This window comes from Pantherophis guttatus, chromosome 3, assembly GCF_059756535.1.
Source record: "Pantherophis guttatus breed Tessera chromosome 3, ASM5975653v1, whole genome shotgun sequence".
NCBI classification, from domain to species: Eukaryota; Metazoa; Chordata; class Lepidosauria; order Squamata; family Colubridae; genus Pantherophis; species Pantherophis guttatus.
This window is the reverse complement of record NC_142065.1, coordinates 57,214,730-57,227,444: the sequence shown is the minus strand read 5'-3', so window position 1 is coordinate 57,227,444 and position 12,715 is coordinate 57,214,730. Positions and strand designations below refer to the sequence as shown.

General features: G+C 38.8%; 1 protein-coding gene across 1 annotated transcript in view; it reads right to left on the bottom strand.

Moving 5' to 3' along the window:
- RNF220 (ring finger protein 220) overlaps positions 1–2,555 on the bottom strand; it is a 382,422-nt gene extending 379,867 nt beyond the window's left edge. The window contains exon 1 of the mRNA XM_034414914.2: positions 2,317–2,555. The gene's annotated coding sequence lies outside the window, so the exon portion shown is untranslated. The remainder of the gene's footprint in view (positions 1–2,316) is intronic.
- Between the last annotated feature and the right edge of the window lie 10,160 nt (positions 2,556–12,715).

Here is a 12,715-nt window from a genome sequence, read left to right as displayed (position 1 = left end):
TATAATACATCCATTGTTTGTCAACTTTACAAAAATCCTTTCCAAAAAAATCAAAGTTCACAAAAAAGGTATGAATGAAAAAAGTAACGATTCACTGCTGCTCTGACCTGTCAACAGTTGGGATCTTTCTCCACCCTGGTTCCATAGTAGATTCAGAAAATTCTTAAGTTTTCTCGGAGCTTAAGGGGGGGGGGGGCTATTCAAAACTGCTTTCCTGATCAAGAATATATATATAACCGATTTGGTTTTCACCTAACTATCTTCCCAAATCTTTAGTTATCAACAGAAACAAACAAACAAAAAAAACGTGATTCAAATTTCAGCAGGGGAAAAGAAATCCCACTTTTATCTTACTTTTTCCAGTGCAAATTAAAACAGGTGTCTTTCCCGGGTTATTAGCCTAAGCACAAAAGAATGCAACTGGTTTATATCGTTTTAAACAAGAGAATTAAAAAGGAAGCTTCCGATCTTCCCATTTCACTAAATACAACAAAAAAGAAAAAGAGAAGTGTCCCAGAAGTATATCTGGGAAGATACAGGAAATCAAAAGAAATTCCTCTCAATAAATTCAGCCTGCCTTGCCCGGCCGTTGGTTTTTGGTTTTTCTTTTTAATAACCAGAAATCTCAACTGCTTTGCGCCTGTAAACTTCAGGACAAAACCAGTTCAGCGCATTGCAAAGAAAACGAAATTTTCGTCCCTTCCAGGAAACAAGTGCGGGGGAGGATATATTCCCTCTGTCCTGATTTCTATATTCGGTTCAGGGTTTATTTTCTTTTTAAAACTACCAAAGCTCATCAAACGTGCGGATGACTCGAGTTGTTTGAATTTATTGCAACAATCCCTTCTCTGCACATTTCCTGTCTGGAAGGCGAAAGCATTCAACGCAACTCCTGAATTGGTCACTGCCTAATGATTTCATTGTGCTCAAGCAGATGGTTTTTATGCATTTCGATCTACAAGGTGAGGAATTATTTCCCCTTCCTTGCAACCTCTGTGCTGACTTTCCTGCCTCTTTCTTGCGACGGCGGCTGTATTCCACTAAAACCTCGAGGATTTTTAGCGTCTGAGCTTAAAGGCGCATGAAGTTTTACTCCAGGAATCCGAACTGTTCGTTTTCCATTTTCCCCATTTCCTCCTTCCACGGTTTCCAAACGAGTTTGCGATTTGCTCGCTGTAGCCACGCTCTCACCCTATACCACGACACCGCCTTTTGCTGCTCCTTGCAGGAATAACTTACAAACAGGCAAAGCGACTAAGACTTTGTCTCTTGGAGAAATGCGGGCGTGTGAAATTCTTTGAAAGAAAGGAAGTTGTTTTCGAAAGTTCAACCTTTCATCCAAATTTTAAGTATTTGACGTACGCCACGATTATCGCAACGAAAAAGAACTTGGACCAAAATAGGTCCAAGTCCTTAATTGCTATTGGTTAATTGCCAATAATCAAAGTTCAAATGCGCGCCCGTCCTACAGTAAAACTGAAAGCGTTTGGGGAGACGGTGCCGATTGTTAGCGAGGGTTAGCTAAATGCAAAATCCCCAAACCCCAGCGTTTAAAACATTAGGTTTTATTTAAAATTATTTATAATTATTAATTCGTTCTTCCCATAAAGTGCCCCTCTCCCGCTTGGTTTTGTTTGGGGGAAATTGCTTTGTTATATCAGGAGACCTTGAGACCTGCGAAAGTCGGGAAATACCTCCATGTGGTAGTGTATAAGGATTGCCGCCTCCCTTTAAAAAAATTAAACGTTGTTGGCGCTAATTGGGAACGCGCTGTTTTCTTGCATTTTGCAAGAATTCAACTCCGGCACCTGATCCCACCCCCCTCCTGTGTGTACTATTACCCACCTCCTCCCCAGGAAAATAAAGAGCAGGACAGGAAGGAGGAGAGTTCTGGGATCAGGGCTAGCCTTCCGAGGGGAGGGAGCGCCCCACTGATTTGATTTTTAAATGCATACTCATTAAGATTCCACTCCCCACATACACACACACAATACACATACGTACACACACCCCTTCCAACATTTCCACCCCAAGATCCGATAAGCAACGGCTTGCCTTAAAACTTTGTTCTGGAGAGCGAAATGAAGAGACAAACTTGACTTGCAAAGTTTGGACTCTTCCAAAGATGACTGCCTTGAATTTGCAGAATTCTCTTAAGGAGCAGGATAGAGAATTGAATCGAAAGTCCGGCGATCGACCGCTGAAAAGTTAGATACCCGCACCTATGGAAACCCCCCCCCCGCTCCCGACGAATGCCACCGCTCCTGGACTTTCTATCAGCAACCCCCTCCCTCCCCGCAATTTCAAGATACTTACCGTGCAAATTTCTCAGAAGGCGGCGTCCCCCTTTGATTTCAGGCTGGGGAAGGCAGGATTCTGAGAGGTGCGTGGAGAGGAGGAAAGCTGGACGCACTAAGCCCGGCGCGTGTGTGTAAGCGCTTTCGGCCAGCATGGGAGTGAGCGAGAGCCTGACACGGCTGCTGAGAGCCAGGGAAGGCGCAGCGCTGCCGCTCGAAGCAGCCTCTAATCAGTGAATGAGCCTCCACTCTCTCAGGGATTCCTAGCTGCTCACACACATACGCGCGCGCTCGATCGCTCGCTCGCTCGCAAACACACACACACATTCACTCACTCACTCACTCACACACACACACACACAGATACAGAGCCGGCCTGAGAACGGAATACATTAGGGCAGGGAGGAAGCTTGGGAAATGGAGTCCACAGCTGGAAAGCACAGCTGCTCAGGGATGAGTTGCCCTCCCCGACACGGGCCGATGGATAAAAGTTTGACTAGAAGCAGGATGAAGGGGACGGGTCTCTGCCTAAGGTCCACCTGTTTCCTACACTTTTTAAGTTCCACGTAATTATATTCTCTTCTAGAACTAAGGCTCTTTTCGCAGGAAAAGAGCTAAATGGGCGCTGTCCTTCCTTTAAACTGCCCTTCAATTTAAAATTGATTCTCATCTGCTTTCCCTGCCATTAACAGCTTTGGTAATAAGGACATTTTCCCATGTGATGCTTAAATTGACTTGTAAGGACAAAGTATTGTTAAAGTAGGCAAACCATGCATGGTTGAAAATTATCTGCTGAGCCCATCCCCTGTTAACAATACTTTTCCCATTCAGAATTTAAGTTGTTTACATTTAAATTGTTGCTTAAATCTCATGAAGTCCAAATACTCCTCTATGTTGGCTTTAACATGCATGTTATTTCTTAACTGTTTTCATTAACACAATACCCAAATATTCCAGTAAGTGTAATGTACTGTGTAGTGTGGAACAACATTTAAGCTATAAAAGAGATCATCATGATGACATGTTAAGCACAAGGACTTTGAAATAAGATCCACTGACTACAATTACATTTATTCCCTAGCAAATTCACAGCTGCAATGTCATTTGAGAAAACACTGATAGATAATAATGTTAACAGAATTGTTTGTACACTGATCTTACAGAATTAACAACAATATATTTACTACTAAACCGGATCATTTTTCATGTATTCCAGATGGCATTTCCAAACTGAATGGGCTAAATAGCTTTCTTCAACCTGATGCCTAAGGTAAATAGGATTTCAGCTGCTAGTATCTCCAACCACTGTGGAAAATGAAGTCCATCCCACATAGAAAAATTGAACCAAATTACCTTTAGTTTCCTTCCAACCCAACAATCAGGAATTTAAGGAGAATAGAGATATACGAATGATGATGTAGGAGAGAGACTGGCTGAGCTGGGAGAAGAGTCAAGTGGGTAATTAGTCTGGAATCCCTATGTGGGCGCAAGAGACAAAGTCTGACACACACACACCCTTGAATGCTGTTGAACCTTATCTAGTCTTAACCCAGGTGTAAGAAAATACTTGTATATAGGCTTGAGCAATAAAACAGGTAATTGCTCTCTTCATGTGTGGATCTGGTTGTTTGCGCCTGACAGATACTGATTTAAATGGAATCTATTTTCAGGGAAACATCAATTTATGAATGTTCAAAGTTTCTTTCTTATATAGAAAATCAACATTATTGGCATAAGAACTCCAGGAGTAAAAGTTTGAGATCAGACTAACTGATGCTGATATTCAATAAAAATTATATATTTGTACACATATGCACCTATCCCCAGCACATGCACACACACTACATACAGAGATACTATATCCAGATACCAGATTAATTTTCTCAAAGTCTGAGAAGATAGAATGGTGCTCAAAAAGTAACTTAGAATCATAAACTAATTTTTGAGAGGTATTTGAATTCAAATACTTTCTATCAATTAGAAATTGTAGCACTGTTAGAAAGCAAGAGATGTCTGTAGTAGTAACTTTGTTTTTAACTTCACAGGGTTGCTTAATTTTAAAACAAGTAACAATTAAACACTGAACTACATACTAGCCCACCACAGTGTATAGTACCATGACATACAAATCTGGTTTCTATGATCAGGTATTCTGAGTGAACACGAAATATTTGATTAATTGAGAGAATCAAAAGTAAATATAGGTAAACCTGATGCTGAAACATAACCAACAACTTTTAGTTTGAGAGAATAAATATATGAGGACTGTGCAAATTACTATAAAGTTGCAAACAGCTGCAACTACGCAAACACCAAGGTCTAAGCGTACATATGGTGAATAGCTATCCTGGTAGAAGTATCTTCTGAGCATATAGATCAAATATTCATGAGTACACATGTCCAGAAGTTCCCAGGACCTTGAAATGAAGAGTCTTCAAGTGACCTGAGCTGCTTTTCACCTTTGTAGTGCAAATCCAAAAGAGTATTTAAAGTGTCTCATTTGATGATCTGAGAGAGGGAGAGAGAAGATGAGGGAGAGAGATTATACAAAGCACACAGTAAAACCCTTACCAAAAGCAAGAATTAAAACTTGCTCTTTGCAAATAAATCCTATGTTTACTTTTTCAGTGGGCCTCATTTTCAAAGTATACTGAGACCTGCAGCCAATAAAGCTAAGTTTTAACCATCAGTTTTGAACCAAAGCTTTAATAGAAAGTTCTGTAAATATAATGTGATGCAATTGGTGGATGATTGCGTCCCTTAAGTGATAAAGAGAAAGATTAAGAAGACCAAGTTACCTATTGTTGCGTAACCTAAAAAGACCAGCGCTTACATTTTAAAAATTATAAAGAAGACAATATATAGCAACCCTTCCATAAAATCTTGCCATCTGGAGATATTGTATCAGAACTTCAACTATTGCCAGACAGCATGGCTATTATCACGGGGAATTCACTTATGGGAGCAGATCAGCAACAACAAAAAGGCAGATCTGACCAGGTGATCAAAGCCCTGCTTCTTTTTACATGAAAAAAAAGAGGTGTAAAAAGCCTCCTGGGGATCTACCATTTCAATGTGACAATGACATAAGTGTTGTTTCTGGACTATGTGCTGACTCATATTCAAATCAGCCAATGGTTTTTTTAGTAGATCTGACAGCATCTGGATAACACATTTTTTTAGCCAAATCTTTCTTAGTTTGCAGTTTCTTGAATGAGTGGATTCTTACATTTATGAAACTGTAGTTATATATTGATAAATATATGTATCTTTTCTTATTTAAAATTTGCACAATTTTAGTATTTATGGTAAGGGCTATTTTTAAATTAAATACACATTTTTATCTAAATACATTTTTATTATATATTCCTCCTTTCTAAAAGTCATTGTTTTTAAAGACAAGCAAAATAGCTTAAATTGTCTGTTGAATCAGCCACTGATGGAATTGAAAAAGAGACTTTTTAAACCAAAGACCTTTTTATTTTTATGCTGCTCCTTCCTCCTGTTTCATCCCCAAGATTTCTGAGGAATATGTACAGTATTGAGATTTGAGAGGTTTTATTTTCCCAATAAAGTACTTACCCATGTTAAATTTCTACTTAAAAAAAAAGATAGAAATGTAGATTAAAGATGTCAACCCCTGCGGCAATTATGCTATTCTTTATTAAGTTAGACATTCTATGGTCTGGGAAAGGCCAATCTCAGGTTCCATAAACCTTTGGTCAACAGAATATAGTCCCACCTTACCTCTGCATTAGCAATATCTTTGGTATTTCATCCCCCCAGCCCAGCCAATATACCCACTGACAATGGTATAAACCTGCTTTAATTCCACTATGTTCTATTTCAGCCTTACTCTTGACTTGTAAGAAGTCCAATATGATCCAATGCCAAATAAAAGTTAACTGAACTGTTTGCCACATTGACCTCACATTCCCAAGCTATTTTGACACTACCTACCAAGATGTTATTTACCTGGTGACTTAGTGCTACCAAGACAACATAGGTTAAATTGGGAACTGCCATCCTAGCTGATTTCCCAAGCACCTTTGCAGCTGTCACGTTCCCTTTTCCTTTCCTCCAGATCCTAGTTGTAGTATCAACTTGACATTTTTGTGTTATATGTTTCAACTTAGTCAGGAAGAGGTTAGAGTGGCACGCAAGCAACCTAACTCATATGGCAATTAAAATAGTTTTCCCCTCAATGTGTGGGAGAAAAACAGTTACCAAGGTTGTTGATTTTGCTGGAAATTGTCATGTAAAAATTTCTACATTTTAAAATATTTTAGTTTAGAATGTCCTGATGTAATGTGACTTGCGGAATCTTTTCCATCTAGCAAATATCTTAATACCAGTCACAATTTTCAGTCACAATGTGATGCTTAGGTTTGAGCCTGTCATCTGAAACGCTCTTAGAATGAATCAACAACCTGAATTTAAAAAATTGTTCCAAGTTTTAGGACTTAGTTCTGATTCTAGGAGTTGTGTCGCTGTTCCAAAAAGAGCTCTGTTGGTCCTGTGAATTTAACTTCAGCATCTGCACAATTTTCACAATTCATATCAATCTTTGAGATAGCCAGGTCAAAAAACAAACATTGCAAGGGATCCAGAAATGCTGCTTTATTATTGTAGGGTATAGTAACAGAATCCTGCTGTTAATATATGAACTGTTTTACTCTCTGGGTTGTATAATCTTTTTTGCAAGTCACTCCTTAATGGTTCTTAATGGTTCAGTGAAGATCTAGTAAAGGACAAACTCCTATTCTTACCTAGGATCCCATCTACCAAGTGATGACAGCATCAAAGATGAAGTGTGCGCAAGAGTGAACAAAGCATGGTTATGGTGGAAGGAAATCACTGGTGTGCTCTGTGATTGATACATGCTAATTCATCTAAAACTGAAGGTGTATAAAACAATGGTGTGCTCAGAAGCGCTGTATGGTGCTGAATGTTAGCCAGTCACAACATGCATTGAGTGCACTTTACACATCGCAGAGATGTGCATGATTCATTGGTTGTTAGGCATTTCTCTCCTTGACCAATGACAGAGTTTGGAAGCAAATGGGCACTGTACCAATATCAGAGAAAATGCAGGAGAAACACCAACAATAGTATGGCCATATTCTACAAATAGCACCCCACACTGGTGTCTACATCACGTTCCACTTTAATATAGATTGCAAGCATCCGTGTGCAAGGTCAAAACAAAGAAGGCAAGATGCAAAAAAATGTGGACACGAAAAATGCCCAGTTGGACCAGAATGCTTAATTTGCAAGATGGTGCTTGTTGACCCAAAAAGCAGACCATGCACAGTGGGAAGAATGCTAGGATGATGATTGATTGATTGATTGATTGATTGATGATGATGATGATAAAACTCCTTAAAGTTTCTTTCATACATTTATTTAGATTTGGGGACTTTCCCAGGGATCTGGTGGGCAGGTTGGTTGAGACCCTGGTTGCCCAGTGGAATAAAGGAACCACTATGGTATTTGAATGGATTGCACCAGAATAGTCTCTCCTATTTTGCACCTTAACTGCAATTCCTTGGCTTACTGCAGGGATCAGGGAGGTAAAGCAGCAGAGGAAACACTTAGAGCATCTCTGGAGAAAGATTTGTTTGAAGTCAGAGAGAGGCTGTGAGTTCTAAGGAAGAAGGATTGTCTGTTAGCTCCACCATCTCTGAGTTGGATCCATTGATCTCATTAGGTCAAATAAGGTCAGTTCCCTCCAGTTTCTGTCTATAGAAAAATGCTATCTGATGGGACCACTTAAATGGACATTTTCAATCACAGCTCCCATACTCTTGAATTTCTTCTCCATGGAGATCCAGCTTGCTCCTTCTCTTCTGTTTTTTGGGAGAGTAGTTAAAATTTGGTTATTCCATCAAACTCAAGAGGAGGGCACACTACGACAGAAGACTTGAATTTCAACAATGTAGGTTTTTGAAATTTTTGAATAATTTTTACACTTCATTTAATTTATGAGTGAGTTTATTTATTAGGGGAGGTTGTTCTATGATGTCTCTGATTGTTAAGGACCCAGAATCTTCTGGAATTGGCAGTACATAAAAGAAAAGAAAAGAAAAGAAAAGAAAAGAAAAGAAAAGAAAAGAAAAGAAAAGAAAAGAAAAGAAAAAGCCAGACCACTGGTGAAGTACAGTATGACAAACCTAGCTGCATTCACTAATCTTGAAAAGGCTAATCAGGGGTGAACTTGGTTAATACTTAGGTGAGAAATGGCCAGGAAATCACAGGAAATCACAGGGCTGTTGCTGAAAAGTAAAAACAAACTTCCCAGAAGAAGGGAGTGGCAAATGTCTTCCGTATTTTTGCCAAGAAAACAGTGTGTACATGTAGTAAAAACAGAGAAGCTCAAATTCTTCATATGGATAGGGTTAACAAATAGCTGAAAAACAGAAGTCTGGACAATTGGAAAGGAGGGCTAATGAGAAAAAAGAGGATATGCTATTTACAGCAACCAAAAAAAAAAACCCTATTAAAAATGTACTTAGGCCTTACATGTATATGCAATTGCTTTTTCCAGCATCAGAAAGACAGGTTTTCTAATTGCAATATTTTTCCAACAAATCTTTATTTTCAAGAGCATATGCTAATAGGTAATATAGAATCAATGTGCTTTTCAAATCTCACCATAGAAACATATGATGAATCATGTGATCTATAGACTACAATCATAAATTTGAAGGGGCTGGATTGAAGCCAATTGTTGAAATCATGAAACAATTTAAATAATGTAAATCTAGGTTGTCAAGTTTATTGATGGATGTGGGGGGAGTAGACAATTTATAAGGTTACAATACATGGAAGTTTCGATTCTGCTATTAGGAAAACAGTTTTAAAAAATCAAGACACTCAAAAAGCTAGACAATATTTGATTTTAAGGCTATGTCTGCTGAGACATAGCATGAGAACAAAAAAGACATGTCCTCCTTTTGCCAGACATCTGGTAACCTACACATGGAAGGATCTTTTTAAGAACCTATCTTCTGAAGAAAGGCCTAAACCTGAAAAGAAACCAATGTTTCTTGTTGTTGCTGTTGCATAGGACTTTTCCAATCCATATCCATAGTTAATGCAAAAAAAAAAAAAAGGTTGCTGATTTGAGATTGGTGCTATTCCTGCATGTCTTGCAAATGGTTCTGAGGACAAACCAGAGATTTGTAATTTATTTTGTTTATAGACACGCTATTCAGAGGTGGTTTTCAGCAGGTTCTGACCAGTTCTGGAGAACCAGTAGCGGAAATTTTGAGTAGTTTGGAGACCTGGTAAATACAACCTCTGACTGGCCCTGCCCCCATCTATTCTCTGCCTCCTGAGTCCCAGCTTATTGGGAGGAAATGGGGATTTTGCAGTAACCTTCCCCTGGAGTGGGGAGGGAATGGAGATTTTACAATATGCTTCCCCTGCCACGCCACACCACGCTACGCCACACCCACCATACCAAGCCACATCCACAGAACCGGTAGTAAAAATTTTTGAAACCCACCACTGATGCTATTACATTGTAAGGAATTTGTACTTCATCTTTTTTACAACTAACATATGCCTGATTTTTTTTAGTATAAGGCAGATTTCACATAGAACAAACATTGTCAACTATACATACCTGACATGTTTTTGTTTATGCCTAGAAATACATACAACACTTAAGCAATTAGCTCAGGAACTCTATGTAAGTGAATGGCTAACAACAGGATCATCTAATAATGAGAATTAATCATAACATTCAGAAATTAGCCAACAGGCCAAGTACTTCAGAAACTAAAAGATATCAAAAGGCAAGAATATTATTTAGAAGCCAAAATAAATTTTGTTTGCATTTGTCCAATGCATTAGGCATTGCCTCCACCACTGTATTATGATTGGGTATGTAACCCAAGCTTAGTTTTCATCTAAAATGTAAGGTCTGCTCTTTCTGGAAAGAAAGAATAGAAATGCACTCATGGACCAAGGGGACTTAGAGTATTGAGGTGGTATTATTTGCTTTGTTTTCCTTTAAGAGAAGTGAGCATAGTGATGAATGCCTTAAAACAGGGGTCCCCAATCTGCGGGCCATGTGATGACTCCCACGGCCGCTTCCCCAGATACCTCTCCAGATGTCATCTCAGAGGAAGATGAATCAGTTCCAGGCATGTCTGAAGGAGAATTAGTCAATGGTTCCAAGCAGTCACTTGAGAAGTATTTGGCCGAAGCACAGCTGCAGTAGGACAGCCCTGAGGCTTCAGGTGGGAAAAGCATGCAGCTGCAGTTGGTCATAATGAGGAAGAGAAACTGCCTTCTGCAACTGATCCAAGAACACATAGGGCAGAGAAAAGGCAGGAGCAGAAAAAGAAAGAGGAGAAAGCTTCATCCTTCTTGATGGGATGCACCAGAAGCTGGCTATTTAATACAGATGGAAAGCGATGCTGGGAACAATGTGTTCATTTCCTAGCTGTGTGTTTTCTGATAATTTCAATTCTTGCCTTGCTTTTCATTGACACCATGCCTTGATTTGGATCGTGCCTGGTGAACTCTGGACTTTTATTGTTTTGTGTTATGGATAACACATAACCCTCTTGTGTTATGGATTTAACTTTATCTGGTGGGGTTATTTTGATTGGAAAACTTGCAAGTGCCTTGTGGATTAATTGGCCATTGCTCTGTGGACTAGCATTGGTCTGTTTGTGGCTGGACTTAACTGGGATAGTTCTGGGTTTTTCATGAAGGGAGTTGCAGGGGAATATTAATAAATCTACTAAACCACAGTTCTTTGTGTGTGTGCGTGTGTGAGCGGGACAGCACAATCTGCAACCCTCTATCAAGCCTTGAGCCCTTCAGAACTGGGGCGTGGAAGTGGTGGGCGAATGTACAGGTGTGCATGCACATCCCTATTTGCATGAACAGCAAATACAAACACGGGCATGCATTTGTACAAGTGACAGGTGCATGAGCCCATTGTTTGTGCAAATGGAGCTGCATGCGCATGTGCACTGCTCGCCTGGCACCATCCCCTCTCCCCCCTGACAGTCTGCAAAGCCGGAAAGATTGGGGAACACTGCCTTAAAATACTACAGTATTACCATATCAACTCATGCTGAAGCAGTCACAAGACTTCTCATGAGAGTAACTAAATGATAAATTAAAATAACTTTCCTGCTAGGTCAAAACAGATATACGATTTTATACGTTTCGCAAAGATTTGAAAATACAGGCAAAGGCTGATCTAACAAAAACTGTAAATCATTCTAGACTCTAGAATCCAGCTCTTAACAATAAGTTAGTTTTAATGTTTATATTGAAATTGTTTATTGTCTAGTCACAAACAAAAGTCTGTATGCATATACATCAAATATAGAAAAATTAAGTTCTAAAAATTAAGCCTTCTTTAGAACTATCAAGCATATCTACTTGGAAGCAAAATCTATATAAATCAGTGAAATTAAATTTGAATATGAGGTTGTGGAAAATAAAATTGTTTTAAAAGACTATTAAAAGCAACAAGTTGTTGTTTCTATTTAGAAGAATGCAAATGCAATAGATAAATAAATAAGTGCAATGATGACTACATTAGATATGTCCCCAGACCGAACATCAGTAGGAAAAGAGAGCAGTTTTTAGAGCCAATCAGTTTTCATCAAGTTTAACTCATATGAAACTGAGTTTTAAAGAAATTGGACAGTCTTTCAAAAATCAGTAGACATTAAAGCAGTGTGTCTACTCCATGCCCTCTGCTGGAAGAAATCAGAATTTTGTAATGAGGGTGGCCTGAAAAAATTGTGTCCCAAAAAACAGCAACGGTAGAGACTCAATGTAGTAGTTACACAGAAATGCTAATCTTGAAAAGATAGGAACAGTTTCTGTATTGAGGGGCCTTTGGTGCTCTCTGAGGTTGGTTACTTTCTTACAAATGTTTCAATACCCAAATGCCCAAATTATCATTGCTAGTCATAATTTCTGTATGGATGGACAAGAATCCTGGAGGTTAACTTTTCACTTTTCAAATGAAGGTGAAGTCAAGTAGACTATCTTCTCTTTACATTTGTTTCCTTCCCTGCTAGAGCTGCTATTTCATAATATAGGGCAGAGTAGTATAATGAAGGAAAGACCATCAAAACAGTAAATAGAGAGGATTTATTGAGACTGAAAACCTTTTCACTATTTCTTTCTTGTTCAAGTAAAAACATGGGAGCAAAGACAGTTTCCTGTATTTTTGCAGCCCAGTTCTGGTAGCACTAATAAATTTGTTGCTCATAAAACAAATTATTGGAAAATATCTTTAATTTATCCATTAGATACAATGGAATACAGGAAATTATTTTATAATCAGGTCTGATTAACTGCTTAGTTCAATATTGTTTATCTGCTGGGAGCAATTCTCTAGACTTTTCTAATGAACTGCTATCTTATCCTTCTAC